The following is an 18399-nucleotide window of genomic DNA, read 5'->3' on the forward strand; positions in this document are numbered from 1 at the left end:
CTCGTCTCTTGTTAGGTTACACCAACCAATTCACATTGTTCAGTTAATTCAGTCACTATCATGGTTACCCTCATCTTTAAGACCATCTTGAGGTAGACCGGGCAGTACCATAGTACTCACATTTATATCTGCTCAATAACTCCCATAGATACTTTTCCCAAATCAATGACCACCCCAAGATCACTATTGTTCTTTTTCGGACTAAGACTTTATGAATACAGTACATATTGTAATGGTAGATACTTCAAACAAAGTGATAACAAAAAGTTTTTTGTTTTGTTTTTTTTAAACGTTTTTGCAACATACAAACAGTGAATCAATGTGTGCTTAGTGCGTGCATGTGCTGGCAAATTCAAAGTGCTTGAACAAAATGTAAAGGCCAGTGGGAAGGCACCCACAGTTTTTAGAGACACACAGACCTGAGGTAGAGCATTTGTTTCTGAACATAGAACTTAGCCATGTTTCTAACCATTTTCAAAGAAAGTCTAATCATTGTAGTTTTCTTCTCATTGCAGTAATTTGAGTATTTAACTGCTTTCCAGTCTTGGTTTCTCATGGCATGGGGTTCTGCAGCAATGCACAGCTCATAGTCCATCTTACCTGGAACTTGGTTCATTACTTTAAACTTTCTTAAATGGTTTTCTACTGAAGCACATTCATCTGGTGCCCGGCTTCTTTTGACTGCAAGAAACACCAGAATTGTCATGTTATTAAGCAGCAAACTAACAAAGTCTCTCTATGCTGTCATTGCTTGAATCAGAGAGCATCCAAAAAATCTGGGAAATCTGTTCATCTGCAAAAAGGAGTTGAGTTACAATATGATTATCCATTAGATTCACACAAACAAAAATCATTACAACATAAAAACAGCCCCTCCTTGAACCGCCACCTTATCGTGGTGGAGGGGTTTGAGTGCCCGTATGATCCTAGGAGCTATGTTGTCCGGGGCTATATGCCCCTGGCAGGGTCTCCCAAGGCAAACAGGTCCTAGGTGACGGACCAGACTAAGAGCGGTTCAGTGACCCCTTATGGAGCGACAATTGAAGACTGTGACGTCGCCCGGCATGGCGAAGCCGGGGCCCCACCCTGGAGCCAGGCCTGGGGTTCGGGCTCGTAGGCGAGCGCCTGGTGGCTGGGTCTCCCCCAATGGGGCCCAGCCGGGCAAAGCCCGAAAGAGTGACGTGGGGCCGTCCTTCTGTGGACCCACCACCCGCAGGAGGATCCATAAGGGGCCGGTGCATAGTGGATCGGGCAGTGGTCGAGGACGGGGACCTCGGCGACCCGATCCCTGGATGCTGAAACTAGCTCTAGGGACATGGAATGCCACCTCACTGGGGGGGAAGGAGCCTGAGCTTGTGCGGGAGGTTGAGCGGTACCGACTAGAGATAGTCGGGCTCACCTCCACGCACAGCCTGGGCTCTGGAACCCAGCTCCTTGAGAGGGGCTGGACTCTCTTCTACTCTGGAGTTGCTCGCGGTGAGCGGCGGCGAGCTGGTGTGGGCTTGCTCATAGCTTCCCAGCTCAGCCGCAACGTGTTGGAGTTTTCCCCCCAGAGTGAAAGGGTCGTTTCCCTGCGCCTTCGGGTCGGGGATAGGTCTCTCACTGTTGTTTCGGCTTATGGGCCGAACAACAGTGCTGAGTACCCGGCCTTTTTGGAGTCTCTCGGGGGGGTGCTGAAAGGTGCTCCTACCGGGGACTCCATAATTCTGTTGGGTGACTTCAACGCTCACGTGGGCAGCGACAGTGAAACCTGCAGGGGCGTGATTAGGAGGAACGGCCTCCCCTGTACGAACCCGAGTGGTGTTCTGTTGTTGGACTTCTGTGCTAGTCACAGTTTGTCCATAACGAACACCATGTTCAAGCATAAGGGTGTCCATCAGTGCACATGGCACCAGGACACCCTAGGCCGGAGGTCAATGATCGACTTTGTAGTCGTGTCATCTGACATTCGGCCGTATGTCTTGGACACTCGGGTGAAGAGAGGGGCAGAGCTGTCAACTGATCACCACCTGGTGGTGAGTTGGATCCGCTGGCGGAGGAGGAAGCGGGACAGACTTGGCAGGCCCAAACGTACTGTGAGGGTCTGTTGGGAATGTTTGGCCGAACCCACTGTCAGAGGGGTCTTTAACTCACACCTCCGAGAGAGCTTCTACCAGATCCCGGGGGAGGCTGGGGACATTGAGTCCGAATGGACCATGTTTTCCACCTCCATTGTCGAGGCGGCGGCTAGGAGCTGTGGCCGTAAGGTTTCGGGTGCCTGTCGTGGCGGCAATCCCCGAACCCGGTGGTGGACACCGGAGGTAAGGGATGCCGTCAAGCTGAAGAAGGAGTCCTACCGAGCTTGGTTGGCTTGTGGGACTTCCAAAGCAGCTGACAGGTACCGCAGGGCCAAGCGTGCTGCAGCCCAGGCAGTGATGGAGGCAAAAACTCGGGTATGGGAGGAGTTCGGTGAGGCCATGGAGAAGGACTACCTGTCGGCCCCGAAGAAATTCTGGCAAACCGTCCGGCGCCTCAGGAGGGGGAAGCAGTGCTCTACCAACGCTGTTTACAGTGGAAGTGGTGAGCTGCTGACCTCGACTGGGGATATTGTTGGACGGTGGAAGGAATACTTCGAGGATCTCCTCAATCCTGTCAACACGTCTTCCATAAGGGAAGCAGGGGCTGGGGATTCGGAGGCTGATCCATCCATCACCCAAGCCGAAGTCACTGAGGTAGTTCAGCAGCTCCTCGGTGGCAAAGCACCGGGGGTGGATGAGATCCGTCCCAAGTACCTCAAGTCTCTGGATGTTGTTGGGCTGTCATGGCTGACACGCCTGTGCAACATCGCGTGGCGTTCGGGGACAGTACCCCTGGATTGGCAGACCGGGGTGGTGGTTCCTCTTTTTAAGAAGGGGGACCGGAGGGTGTGTTCCAACTACAGAGGGATCACACTCCTCAGCCTCCCGGGGAAGGTCTATGCCAGGGTGCTGGAGAGGAGGATCCGGCCGGTGGTCGAACCTCGGATTCAGGAGGAACAATGTGGTTTCCGTCCTGGGCGTGGAACACTGGACCAGCTCTACACACTCTCGAGGGTGCTCGAGGGTTCATGGGAGTTTGCCCAACCAGTCCACATGTGTTTTGTGGACTTGGAGAAGGCATTCGACCGGGTCCCTCGTGACATCCTGTAGGAGGTGCTCCAGGAGTATGGGGTCCGGGGCTCTTTGCTGGGGGCTATCCGGTCTCTGTACAAATGGAGCAGGAGCTTGGTTCGCATTGCCGGCAGTAAGTCAGACCTGTTCCCAGTACACGATTGGACTCCGGCAGAGCTGCCCTTTGTCACCGGTTCTGTTCATTACTTTTATGGACAGAATTTCTAGGCGCAGCCAGGGGCCGGAGGGAGTCCAGTTCGGGGACCACAGGATTTCATCTCTGCTTTTTGCAGATGATGTTGTCCTGTTGGCTCCATCGAGCCAGGATCTCCAGCGTTCCCTGGGGCGGTTTGCAACCGAGTGTGAAGCGGCTGGGATGAGAATCAGCACCTCCAAGTCCAAGGCCATGGTACTCAACCGGAAAAAGGTGGTTTGCCATCTCCAGGCCAGGGGAGAGATCCTGCCTCAAGTGGAGGAGTTTAAGTATCTCGGGGTCTTGTTCACGAGTGAGGGAAGGACGGAACGTGAGATTGGCAGACGGATCGGGGCATCGGCAGCAGTAATGCGGTCGGTGTACCAGTCCGTTGTGGTGAAGAAGGAGCTGAGCCAGAAGGTGAAGCTCTCGATTTACCGGTCAATCTACGTTCCTACTCTCACCTATGGTCATGAGCTTTGGGTCATGACCGAAAGAACGAGATCGCGGATACAAGCGGCTGAAATGAGCTTCCTCCGCAGGGTGGCCGGGCGCTCCCTTAGAGATAGGGTGAGGAGCTCGGTCACCCGGGAGGAGCTCGGAGTAGAGCCGCTGCTCCTCCACATCGAGAGGAGTCAGTTGAGGTGGCTCGGGCATCTGTTTCGGGGAGGTGTTCCGGGCATGTCCCACCGGGAGGAGGCCCCGGGGAAGACCCAGGACACGCTGGAGGGACTATGTCTCCCGGCTGGCCTGGGAACGCCTCGGTGTCCCCCCGGAAGAGCTGGAGGAAGTGTCCAGGGAGAAGGAAGTCTGGGTATCCCTGATTCAGCTACTGCCCCCGCGACCCGGCCCCGGATAAGCGGTAGAAGATGGATGGATGGATGGATGGATGGATGGATGGATGGATGGATGGATGGATGGATGGATGGATGGATGGATGGACATAAAAACAGGCATACCAAAAAGCTTTTTGTCCTTCTGAGGTTTGGAACATCATTATCCTCATCATCACTTTTGCCTACTACACTCTCATAATTGTAGACAGGATCAATAAAATCTGATGCATGGTCCATCTTGAATAAAGGAGTTACATTAATATATAGCCATGCATTTTGTTTATATTCCATCAAATCCAGGAGAGAACAGGGACTTTATGTAAACACTTGATTCAAAATTTTACTGGTATTCAAAGTATCTGTGGCATACCAGATTGCTTATGGTCATCCTGTTTTTTTTTTTTGGGCAACTTCATCTGAGGGTGGAGTCAAAGGGTCATCATGTATAGAGCCTCTATTCATTGCATCACTATCGAGATAGTCCACTAGGGAAAATCCTCAGACACTGAACACTTATATTTAAAGCCACCTTTTTCCTAAAAAGTTTAAAACAATTGGTGCACATGAAATTATATAATTCAAGACAATTCAAGACAAAACCTCCTCAGAAACAGCTTGTTAATTATGGTAATGAGAGATATCAGCCAATCTCACAGCAACATTTAAGTGGATGGAATGGATCACATTCTTAATACCATTTTAAACAAACAACAGATGAGGAGGTGTAGAATTGTACGTATGATAACTTGACTTTCATACTGCCAGGTGTTTCAACACTGATGTCAAAATCACTAAAGGTGAGATCCAAACGGGAGGGCCCCATAAGGAAAGAAACTAGAAAATCATCTTTGTGTGTGAGGTAAACTGGCTGTATGAGGGCCCCATGAGGGAAGACTAGAAACACAAGTGTGTAAGGTAAACTGGCTGTATGAAGGCCCGTGAGAGAAAGATGTACATCAGGTTAACTCTATTCCTTCAACCACAAATTTAACAAACTATCCAATAAGTAATCCTGACTGAATTATTGTTTTGGAAAAGCTGTGTGAACAGCTTCCTGTCATTATAATGGAACTACAGAGTACAGGTCAGAGAAATGGTTTGTGAGAACATCAACATTACTCCATTACCTGTGTGCTGACATCATCTCTGCTTGAATCCTCATGGGGAGGGTGATCTATGGGAGACATCTCGGCCTCAAATGCCACAGCAGGAGAATGTTTGGTAGTCACCTGGAATTCAGTCAAAAGCTAGAACATATTAGGAACTGATAGATATCCCATATTAACAATTTTAAGTTGTAAAAGTTAGCCCAGCGGAAAACCATTTCTGAAACAACAGTTAACTTAACGCTTAGATGCTCCTTCAAATAAGTTACATTAATACGCCTTTGACAAAAAAAGGTGTGCGGAAAAAAATCAAACTATAAAACTTAAAATAAAAAATGAAAAAAAAGAAATTATGATCAAAATACACAAAAATGTGCAAAGGTGCATCAAAGGGTTAAACCTTAAGGACACTGTATGGCCTTTTCTAGTGGTATTAGCCAATCTCACAGCAAGACATCTCAGCCTCAACTGCCACAGCTGGAGGCTATTTGTTGAGAATTCAGAGGAAAAAATAAAGATGTCACAAAATATTATTTTTAATACTAATATTATTTTTTGTCACCTTTTGCACAATAATACATTACTGAAGTACGCCACTCAATATTGTCATTAAATTTACATTCAACAAGTTACTGCTTTGAAAGTTGCCAACTGTGGATCACGTTTATACATCGTAATGATAATTATGATATTATGCATCTGTGCTAATCGCGTAAAGATGTCCGTACTTGCAAACATAACGCCATGTACATTATGGCTCCGACCCATTAAACTGCACACACTTCACGCACACTTTTACAATCTTTGTCACCGAGTGGGCCAAGTGAGAAAGACACAAGAGACACATCAGGGGAGTCTCCTGAGCTATATTTCATTGAAATCGGTCCAGCACTTTGGGCCCCTCACTGTTGGTGGGCTCCCTGAGCTAAGGCCCCACCAAGTAATAATGCAAGTGCACACACACACAGACACACAAACACACACGCGCACACACACACACACACACACACACACTGATGCAGCTTCTTCTTTCCATTTCCTACCAGGATCCCAACGTTCTATACAGAGAACATGTAGAACAAAAACCACAGTTATGTTTCATATTTGACTGGTTAGAAAAGGCTCTAGTGTCCAAATATAATTGGCCACATGTAGAAAGTCTGTGGAACCAATCAAGCCAAGCTTTGCATAAATGAATGCACTTTAAACATGGTCAAAGACTGACAACACAGTTGTTTTCTTTCTAACTGATAAAAAGAGCACAGCAGAAACAATCAGCATCTGTCACAGGCCAATGTTGCATATAATGACATAAGCACAGGTTCTCATATATGTGACAGACAGAGTTGGGACTAGAGATCACACTCTACACTGCTTTGTTTGGCTAAAAGGAGGATTATTCTCCAAAGTCCAGCTTCACAATATGTCACATAGAAAGTGTCTATTTATTGAATGTCATTCAAATGTGTTGATCTGTGTGTATGAGGAGTCCAGAGTCCATAGAGCTGCTGCTGGAAACTGTCTAATCATCAGGGCTGGATTAACCAGGGGCCTGAGAGCTCAGGGGCCCTTGGGCCTGTGTCTCTGGATGAAGGGACATCAGACTAGTTGGAAAGTCACAGAGCTCAGGTCAAAACCACAAAAGATGCAAAACAACAAGAAACAGATGAACAATGACACAAAAAGACACAAAATAAGTTGAGAGAGAAGAAAAACGACATAAAACCACAATGTTGTGTCTCCATCTAGTGGCTGAAACTAAATACAGCACTTGGTCAGGTATTTGAGGTATTTGGACTTGAGTACTTTCCCATTCACTGCTACTTTCTACAGAACTACATTACAGAGACAAAGCTTGGACTTTGGACTGCACAATATTTCTCTGATACTTTAGTTGGTTTTCTGCTTAGTGACTACTTTTACTACTTCAGCTGGATTTTATTGCTAATACTGTTGTACTTGTGCAGAGGAAACTGTACAGCATCAGTCTCTGTCCCTGCTGGGAAGATGCCGAACCCTGATCCAACTAAATTCAACGTCACACACGAGATCGGAAAAGAGCCAAATCCGGCCGGTCTCCGATGATCCTATTTAAAGACCTTAAAGCCTGAACAGGAACCTGGACTACAGTGATGATACAGCCTGTGGACTGTGACGCTAAAGGCCAAACTGTTTGCACCTCAACTAAACTCTTTAAAGTCTTCGTATGTAGGTTTCAGCAGAGAGACATTTATGTTGTTATGGACAGTAACAGCTGCACTTGTGTAAAAAGGTCAAAGGTTAAAATCCTCATCTTTACATTACACTCAGAACAACATGAACAGGATTTGTAGCAACAACAGTTGTGGTGAGCAACTAAAGGTTAGTCCCAGATTTCTGCTGCAGACTCAGGTCCAGGTCCAGACTCAGGTCCACATCCAGCTTTATGAACAGGTTCCCACACCTTGGTTGACTTCAAATTCAAGGACCTGTCAAGGACTTTCCAGGTCCAATCCCCTGAAATTCCAGGCCTTAATGTGGGGACACATTTCAAGTGAGAACAAGGTTAAATGGTGTTACGTTAAGATCCACTGTTAGTTTTCATGTGTCAAACTCAACTATGCAAAAAAGCATTTGTTGCATTTCTTGTTGGCCATATGACAGAGGGCTGATATTCTATTGGTCATATTTCTGTTTGGCATTAAACTGAAGAATATTCAGTAGATCCTATATTGGTTCTAAAAAGGATCTGATAGGAACTTTTCCATGGATATTATTGAAAAGAGCTGAGGGCCGTGATTCTCAAACTGTTGGGCGCAGCGAACGGGAGTAAATTAGTCTAATTGTGTGTATATCCTAAATCATAATTTTCTTTACTGACAAGCACCACAAACACAAAATAAAACAACCACATACAAAGAAACGCGTCATTAAAAACACAGAGGGAAACAAGAGGAACCATGGTGGAAATAAATGTTTAAGGTCATCACTTAATTGTAGCGGAACAATAAGCAAACCTTCACGCAGCGACACAATGATTAGTGGGCACAACAATGAATACATTTGTTACACCTGGGTCTTGGATTCACAGTGGGGCTGGTGGGGGCAGAGGAGAGACCCATGTGTGTTGTGTGTCTTAAACCGCTGGCAGCAACAAATTAAAACCCAAACCCAACAAATTAAAAAGACACTTAGAAACAACGCACCCCGATCTCGTCAATAAACCACTCGACTTCGAAGTAATTACACAACTGCACTTTCATTTTATTTATTTAGAAGTTATTCTGAATAAATTTGAACATCTAAAGTTTGAAATAAGTTTCATTGTCATCTTTTGGGGTGAGGTGGGGCTTGAAACTTTATGCTCGGCTTTAAGTGGGAAACGGCAGGAAAAGTTTGAGAACCACTGGCTTAGGGTCATGGAATCAGAAGTTTGAAGACAGAAATATGCTTTAAAGTTTTTCTTGCCTCATGGGTTTACATGATCTTAAGGGCTTATCTGCTGTCTAATGTCCTGGAGGTTTGAGATTCACATATTTTAGATTCATTATCTTCACATTAATCCTCACTAATATAGTTTTTCTTCAATATACTAAGCAAATAATCCTTTAGACATTTCCAGATTAATGCCAGATAAGATTTATATTTCAAAATGTCCTGTCGATACTCTATTAATGAAAAGGAGCATCAGTGTATTTATGGGCCCACACTGTCACTTCTTATTTGCTATATAAGCTTTCTGACATATTAGTTATTTCAAGGGTTCTGGTGACTGACTGGTCACATATGCTTGGAACATGGACAGTCCTTGTTTGGGTCATCTGGCAAGTTCTGGCATCTTACAAGTTTCACTTTCCTGCCAAACTATCAAATAACTGTGAAAGAAATGAGATTTAAAAGCAAAGAAATACATGTGTGAAATCTTTATAACTCTATAATCAGCTTTGTAGCTGCCAAATACTTTGCTTTCATACAACATCATCTATCCTAACATATGATTCTAGACCGTAGCCCAGAATGTGTGTTTTTCCCCACATGCTTGACATGGAGACGTCAGCAAGTCCCACTGCTGTTCAATAGAGAGACACAGTAAAAGGGTCCCACAGTGGACCTTTGTGCAAAAATGGAAAAGTCCGTTTCCCGAGCTTCCCCCCTGAGATGGTTGATGAGAGAGGTGGGGGTTAGAGACAGAGGGACAGTGGGAGGTTTTAAAGGGACTATAGAAAGGTTGGCTCTGCTGACTCCTCTGTGGTAAACACAAACAAAGGCAGAGTCCACCCTGCTGTCACTCTGGCCTCTGTCACAGCTGGTTTTCCACAAGTGAAGCGTCTGCTCTGTTGTGGCTTCAGTCCTTAGAGGCATGAAAGTGATACATGAGGCCTGACAAACAACTTTGGCTCCACACTGGACCTGCAAAGACCAAGTCTGTTGCAGGAAGACACTCATCTTTTGTCCTTCCTTCTTCAGACACTGAACACACACACACAGACATAGATACACACACACACTTCACAAGCTTCCGTTACTTCACGGTGGGACTGGTCCATCCACCAAGGCATCATTAGCATCCAAACAGCTGATCACCACGTTGACCTTTGATTGATCATGTCTGTCTTGAACTGACCTGCAGATGCTGAATGTTTGACCTGCAGCTCAAAGTGCATTTACCCTGATTTTCTAAAACAGTTTTTTTATTGCCTACAAATCAAACTGGTTGACCAAAGTGTTGTCTGTGTGCTCATCTCACTGCTTCTATATAAAGACCAAATTCATTAACTCAGCTCACAAACATGTTTCATTTCACACAAAAAACAAAGAAAACTCCAAGCTAGACACTATAATTTTCCCAAACAGGAAGAAACGGCTTTTGTTGGGGAAATCATGTGTCATCTACGTTTGAAACACAGCTGAAGCTTCCTTGCTGGGCATCAGTCACATGGTTGGAAGTCAAGAGCAGAAGCAACAGTTTTAAAGAGACACCGTCAACCGTTGTTGTGCAAGGCCTGGAAAGGTGAAGTAACGATGTGGGTCTGCAGCTCCTCCAAAACCGACCTGGTTTGCGAGTTGAACCGAGAACTTAAGAAGAATAAAGCTTGAATGACAAAAACTAACATTTGCACATTAGAAAATAGAAAGTAGCAAAGGTTGAAGGATAAACCCTTTGACCTTAATCCACTAATCCAACGTTCTGGATTCAACTTTATGTCCATCTTGTAAATGATGCTGATCTAAAAACCAAAAGAAAAAGCTCCAGGACACGTTTCAGTCACTGTATGAAATATTTCAGTGTGGACATGCTCACACGCAGAGTAAAAACACTACAATCTGTATTTGGCCACATGAATCGAAGCAGGTGTCATGTCTCACTGTCTGTCCATATCTTTGGACAACAGACTTTCATTCTGCCACACTGGCTCCTGCACTGAGAGCAAAACTAATCAAACCCAAATACTGATCAGAACCACAAGATCCTGCATTTTGTTGCTATTTCACAAATAATCAGCTTCATGAACTTTCTCACTGCTGGTGACAGAAAGTTGGCAACTTCTTCAATAATTGTTTTTAGCTTTTCAGATGAGAGTTTGTAGTTTATTGGCGAATATATTAACACACTGAGGGGAATTAAGTGCAGAAGGAATTTCTGCATATGAAAGTAATTTGTGGAAGCCAGAGTCGGCCATTTTTCTCAGCTCATTAGGCTGCAAAGAGCAACTGAGCTGCAGCATCTGCCTGACTTGAGCAAATAAAACCCTGACACCAAATAAAGAGCAGAAGTGAATCTTCAAACTAAACCATCTGTCTCCTAACTCTCCTCTTTGCACAACCTCAACTGTCAGATGAGCCTGGTTTGTCATTTCTGTTCAGCAGTAACTTTGCAGAACCACCTGCTGCAATTTTAACTGATGCAGCGAAAAGTACAAGACCAGGATTTTTTAAAAGAACATTTTGAAATCCAAACACTGTGGTAATGGGTCCTTAAAGACGTCACCAGGCAGAACAGAGGGAACACACAAGAAATGAAAGAGTTTTTTGGTTAGTTTGGTGATTTACTCTTAAGAGATTTAAGTAACTCAGACTCATAAGTCCAAGATCCTGAGACTGTCGACCCTGTTGCTTTATAGGAGCAATGCAAAACAGATTTTAAGGACAATCAGAAGAACCAGATCTTTAAGGTCTGCAGTGAGCTGGGTTTTTATGTCTGTTTACACTGATCTTTGTTATAAAAACATCTCAACTTCAAATCTGTAAAAACAGTTTTCTTCAACTTTAACTCAAACTGTTTATGAAAATATACATCAGGATGTGTGATATTCACTTCATGAACCTTCTTGTGGAGATCAACAGTAAATAAAGAACCTGCGACTGTGGAACAGAAACGTGAGCCAAAGAACAACAGAAATTCTGAACTGAAGTCAGATGTTTATTACCAAGACTGAACTAGACAATTACAGACTAACCTCAAACATTAAGTCAGTTCACAGGAAGTCAGTCACAACATAAATATTTACAACAACGCTTCAACCTGTACAATCGAAACTAATCAGGTCTCCAGAGCCGTAACTGTCATCGTCATCACCACTGGATGGAAAATTAAACTCAGACACAAACCAAGTGACCAACAGCTGTGTCCATACAAGACCCCCCCACCCTTCTGTCTGTCCAACACTGGTCAGAGACAAAGACCTCAAACCAGAAAGACTGAGTCCATCTGAGCTGTAGACCTGTTCACTACATCAAACTGCTCATTTCCTCTGACACTAGCGAAGCGTTTGAAAGCAGCAGACGCCACAAACCGTCTGGTCTGTTCAGTTTCTACAGAAACAACCGAGTCCAACTGAGTCTGTTCAGAACAGGAAATAAAGACTAGTTAGTTCCTATGGTTTGAAAAGCAGCTCTAACACATGAGTGGAGGTGAGAGACTGTCCAACAGCACAACAACCTACTGACCCAGGCTGCCTTCATGTGGTCTGCTCTGCATCAGGCTGATGTGGGACAGCTGAAGCTTCCTTCCCTGAAACATGTCAGCATCACTTTCTGTCTAAGGAGGATCACAGCAGCACCACAGTCAGCTGATTCACAAAACCAGAGGGATCCTGGTCTGGTTTTGGAAACTGCACAACCATGGCACTTAGCTCCAAACCAGGAGTCTACATCATGTGCCTACATCCTGTGTCCGGTCCTCCCGTGTCGTTCTGCAACAACTAAACCTCCAGTAGCCTGACTCTGATGTCTCTGATCCACATCTGTGGATAAAACCTGTTTGAGACTGACTGGACTCAGATCAACTTTTGGAAACAGCATTTCTGATATTAACACACTGACGATACTTCAACATGGTGTCAACCTGTACATTTCAAACTAATCAGGTCTATAGAGCCATAACTGTCAACATCACCACTAGATGGAAAATTAAACTAAGACACAAACCACGTGTCCAACAGCTTCAGTCCAGTTGTCCGAATTGTCCGTCTCTGCCAGGCTTGATGCCCCCAACAACAGAAACCCAGTCCTGGCTGGTCCCACGTCGACCGACCGACACGTACTAAACCGTCCGATATATCCCAGCGACCGTGACGGAACGCTTTACAGGGGTGGGATAAGATCCCCTGCTGGGAGGCCTCCCCAGAACCGAAACCTGGACCTCACCAGGATTGCAGGTTCTGCTTTGGGGTGAAGCTTGGCAGAGAGACAACCCAGAGACTGAACCCTCCGGTCCAACCAACATTGGATTTCTATCAGAATTTGGGTGGTGATGATCAACAACAAGACTACTCGCAACATTACAACACACTAACTTCCTGCTTTGGACAATCCCAGTCTGACCCTGTCAAGACTTCCCTGGTCATCACTCTCCAATTCATACAATGAGCCAATCATGATCAAAGCCTGATCGACTAATGGCTGAACAGTTCAAATCTAACAATATAAGGCACAGTAAAGCCAGTCTCAAACCACACTTGGACAAACAGAATCATGAAACCCAAGACTATCATAGTCCTGATATAGCATATGCTAACGTGGACTAGTTCAGTTGTTAGTAACTAGTCTGCTGACTTTCTACAACATAAAGACAGACTCTACAATACTTCCCTCAGGACTGTGTCTGGAAGCCTGACCATGGATCCAGTGCCAGAAGGTGGTGGTCTGATGGTTAGCAGCTAAACTCCAGCCCCTGTAGAACGTCAGACAGCGACAAGCTGAGGGATGGTGGTGCTTCTTGGAGGCCAGGTTCTTCAGTCTCAAGGAAGACAGACCCCAGACGTGCCTGCTACTCATCACTGCACCAAGAAGATCTGTTCAATATTTAGTGCAACAGCATTTTCTAATCTGGAATCTGATCCAAAACATTGATTATCAGGGTTAATGTTGGACTAAAACTGTGCTTCCCAGACCCATCAGAGCCAACAACTAACACATGGCTGGAAAAGTTACAGTTCAGGCTGTCACTCACCTTCCTGGATCAGTTTCCAAGGTCCTCCTGAATCTAGATGTGGTTTGGTATCTTTCTCTAGTTTTCTTTGCAGGAACAAAGTTTTTCAGGAACAAAGGTTGTGGATCTCTGTCACACCATCCAGCAGCCAATAAGGCCCAATTGTGTCTGAGCAGCTCATGTGATGCACCTGTAGAAGAACAAGGGACCGAAAGATGCATCAAAGGATTTACAGACATTTGGAAGAACAAAGTTCCTTTAAAGGGTCAGTGCCTTACCAATTTCAGAGAGACTCCTGGGGCTTCATGTTCCAGCTGGTTCCAACAAACAAACGTAAAGACGGACACATTGACGCAGACGGACAGACATGCAGACACAGACATGCTAACATATAAACCGATGCACCCACTGTCACCAAGTGCTGCTCATAAGGGATTTGTTGGGGTTTCTGTTTTTGTAAAGTGTCTTGAGATGATTGTGTTGTGATTTGGTGCTATACACAAAACTGAACTTGGACAGACATGTAGACATTGAGGTCAAAGTTCAAACAGTGAGAGGAGGAAAGAGTTGCATTGAGACAGAGCTGGACCAACACCAACCCAACCACCAGTGCACCAACAGGCCTACTGGAGCCAGAACACACAGGTCAGACCTCTAAGCTCCACAACAGGCAACAGACCAGACCACTAACACTCAACAACCACCAGGCCTGTTGGAGCTAAAATAATCCAGTCAGATCTTCTGACACCACAACAGACAACAGGACTTCTAGCACCACTGACTCTAGATCAACAACTGACACACCTATCTGAGCCAAAACCGACAGGTCGGTTCTCTTGGCACCACCAGCCCAGCCGCTTAATGGAAATAAAGATGAATTATAGATTAGACAGAAATGGAGACAAATAAGTGACAGGGCAGTAAAAATAACTCATTATTGGTAGAGACACATAATAAATAACTAAGGCATCAAAATCACAAACTACTAATTATTTCTAACGTGACAGATGAAATGACAAGGCAGTCAAAATAACAAAGGACAGGTTGGGGATCTTTTTAGTTTGTGTTATTATGACGTATCTACACTGACTAACATATTTAGAGCTAATGTTTTTGTTTGTTTCGTGCCTCCACATGAGAAAGCACAGAACAAACCTCTCATGCTTAGGTCACTGCTTTAAGTCCTTAAAACACTGACCTAAGTCGGTCTATCGGAGCGACCGGTGGCCACGCTGTGCTAAAGTTACTGACCGAAGGGGAGGATTGTCCAACAGCCCTCGGCCGTAGAACAGCAGGGGGTCACTGGACACGAACCGTGGCACCGTGACTGCAGACCAGATCGAACAACCCTCCGCTCTCGGCCCTTTTTGACAGCAGGCGGTTATTCGACGTGAATTACAGCACAGTGCCCGCAAACATCACAAACCACATCACAGAACCACTTACCATGTGACCTTGTCACCCTTACCTCATGTAGACCAGGCTGAAGATCCGCTGGAGGCTGAAACAAAAACACGGTAACGCGAGAGGAAGAAAGAGAGAGAGAGAGATGTGTGGAACCGATAAGTGTTGGGACACACTAGAACCAGAAGCACAACCACACCTTTTATTATTTTGATTTTATAATTGTTTTTATTTTATTTTGGCATCATGCCTTTTGTTTTAGAGCAGATGGAACCAAACTATAACAGTTAGTCCACAAACATTGATTCAAACTGCACAGACTATATATTATATATATAAAAAACTATGTTGGAGAGAGAGAAGAGAAAGAGGAGGCTGACTACCACAACAACAACAACCCTCAGCCACAACAGCCAAGACCAAACACCTTCACTACACAACCAACAACAGGAAGAGAGAGAGAGAGAGAGAGAGAGAGAGGCACAGTTCACAACGTTATTAATATTGTTATTGTTTGTTATTATCATTGTCGTCATAACAGATTATTATTGTGGAGACGGAGAGTGTGTGTCCAGACGAGAGCCGGCCAGTCAGGCAACAGACGACGAGGAGGACGGAGAGCTGACCGGCTGGGTGTTGTGGCCTAAAGGAGCCTTTTAGTAACGACGCATTGTTCTAATGGCCACACTGGTTATCTAGACTTGTTTTTTAAAAGCTGTTTGTGTTTCTGTTTAGTTTTTTATTTTAGTATTTTTTAGGGGCCATCTTGGGGCAGAAAGAGACAGAGGTCACACTAAGCTCAGCCCTCAATGACACAACACCTTCCAAACAACAGGCTGAGACAAACATCCAAACATCTGCCCCTGGTCTGACGACAAACCACAGACGGCTGCTCTCACCTGACTATGGGCAGCCATTTGATGGGACAGACTGGATGTTGGCGGCTCATGGGCTTGGTGGCAAAAATAAAAAATAAGGATAGAGTTAAGGACAGGTGCTAGATCGCACAGAGAGGATTTTAAAGATGATACAAGGCCGCCATGACTGGAAAGTGGAGGTGGGGGAGGGAGAGAGGGAGAGAGAGAGCACCCATGGCACCATGGCCATGTTCGACCTTTGACCTGTAGCACCAAGAACCTGAACACAGGCCTCATGATGGGAGAGAAAGACCCTGACCCTAAGCCCTGCACAGAGACCACTAAAACAACCACTACAGGCTTCACTTTGGCCCAGGGGCCAGGACAGGACAGAGACAGAGTCATGGCGGCCAAGTATGACTAGAAAACAACGTCCTTACTATTTGGCAGACCTCACAGTGGACAGGGATCTGGAAAGAGAAAGGACAACAGTCAGTCTGGTCTCATGGGGTCCAGGAGTTTGGTTCATTTATTGCTTCAACATCTTCACTGTCACTTTCTGCTTTGACTTTTTCTAGGCTCCTTTTTTGTATTTTAGGGAGAGAAAGTAAAACTGTTTTATCCAGAAACATCAGAAAGATAAAAAGCAGCTTTTATGAGCAGGCAACTAAATAAAGTTGGACTGTGACTAATGAGTCCAGCAGCTTATATAAAAGTTAGTGGGTCATCGTGGGTCCAGGACAACCGACCGTCGGTGGGCCTGCTAACAGGGCTCATGGCTAAAACTGCGTCACACTGAGCCGCCACAGGTTTTTACACCTGACTGATGTAAAGGACAAGCTCACCTTGGTCAATCAGTGTTCAGGGCCCTTATGGATCCACAGGTAGTAGACCCGAGGTCTGGTCTTGGTCCGACGTGGTTTTATGGAGGCAGTTTGACGCTCAGTCCGCCATGAGGCCGCGCTGCTCTACGTGTTGGGGCGTCACACACCTGACGCACCTGTAGCAGGTCCAGACAAACAATGAGGGAGGGTCGAACCAACAAAGTGTCTTTGATAAACAAACACTCGGTGTCTCACCTTTGACAGACTCTGGGTCCCTGGTCCTGCAGACCCAGCTCTGTTCCGATGAATATGACGTTTTATCTGCACATTTCCCGCGTCTGTGCCTCCGAACCTGGTCGCTCAGTTCTTCTTCTTGTGTTTAAGGGCAGGTCAAGGCGCTGTTCCGTCTTCATCCGGCTCCAAAACAACGTGTTTGGGCCGAAGGAGAAAAGGTTCGTGTTTTAGTTGTGCGGCTTCAGCGGGCTGCGTGTTTCTGCGGCGGACTTGACGAACACCTGAGCACCTGGCGCGCAGGATTTAAATGGCGGTGATTGGACGGCCACGCCCACTGCGCACGGCTCCTGGTTCATGATTGGCTCACTCCTTTTCATTGGTCATTTCCTTTACCGGTGCTAATAATCCGAGAGGGATTATCAGATTATTAATAACTGTGATGGACTGGGGACCTGTCCAGGGTGGACCCCTGCCTTTCACCCAAAGAGAGCTGGGACAGGCTCCAGCAGATCCCTGGGACCCTGGTTAGGACTAAGGGGGTCTAGATGATGGATGGGTTATTAATAAATTCTAAGGTTCGGTAGAAAATAAAATTGGTTCTAGCAGAGATAAGGTTTGTTTGGACCCTGTCTATGTCCATGTTCCTGCTCGGGGGTGGCGGTAATGTCCCCTAGATGGCTTGAAAACTGCCATTAAACAAAAGAAGAAGAAAACGGAAGAAGTCAAGGACAAGCAGCAGCAGCAGCAGCAGAAGAAGAAGAAGGAAACGGAAACTGAGGTTGGTCTTTTTTTATTTTTTCCATTTGCTGAACATTTTAACAACCAATGTGGATCTTTATGGATCTTTAGGCTGATTAAGTGTCTGTGAAGATTCAAGGTGGATCAAAGTCCAACCTTTATGTCCACCCATGCTCTTCAGGTTGGTTGGTGACTAAAGTGTCTGCAGGTGTGGATGTGAACGTGTGTCAGGCCTGTGATAGACTGCTGATCTGTTGGGGGACCAGGGTGCCTGTCTTCTTGAATTATATAGGACATATAACACCTTTAATGTCAGATGCTAAGTCAAAATAGCACATAGGTCCACAGCTCAATAATTTGAAGTCCTATTTTTCACTTGATGTGTATTTTTAATATGTATGAAAACAACACGATAAACCAAAATCCAGAACATGATTTCAAAGAAATGCGTCACAGAAAAACACGTATGTAAACATTTGAATGGAAACTAGTTATTTCCAAAGAGAAAGTCCATTCAGAACAAAACAGCCTCACTATAATGAACTAATCCAGGTTTTCTGACAGTTTCCTGATTTTCCTCCAGCAGCTCAGAGGAAGGCGGCCGACCCCGAGACCTACAGAGAAAAGGATTTACAGATCACTGAGTGAGGAGTTTTCCAGCCTCAGCAC

General features: G+C 45.5%; 2 protein-coding genes across 2 annotated transcripts in view; one reads left to right on the forward strand and one right to left on the reverse strand.

Moving 5' to 3' along the window:
* The window catches only part of LOC113121849 (uncharacterized), a 1077549-nt gene that overhangs the window by 40615 nt on the left and 1018535 nt on the right, over positions 1 to 18399 (forward strand).
* Positions 1 to 18399, reverse strand: part of LOC113121865 (protein NLRC3-like) — a 57927-nt gene that overhangs the window by 17604 nt on the left and 21924 nt on the right. The gene's annotated exons all lie outside the window — the stretch shown is intronic.

Source organism: Mastacembelus armatus, chromosome 20 (assembly GCF_900324485.2).
Source record: "Mastacembelus armatus chromosome 20, fMasArm1.2, whole genome shotgun sequence".
In the NCBI taxonomy this organism is placed as follows: domain Eukaryota; kingdom Metazoa; phylum Chordata; class Actinopteri; order Synbranchiformes; family Mastacembelidae; genus Mastacembelus; species Mastacembelus armatus.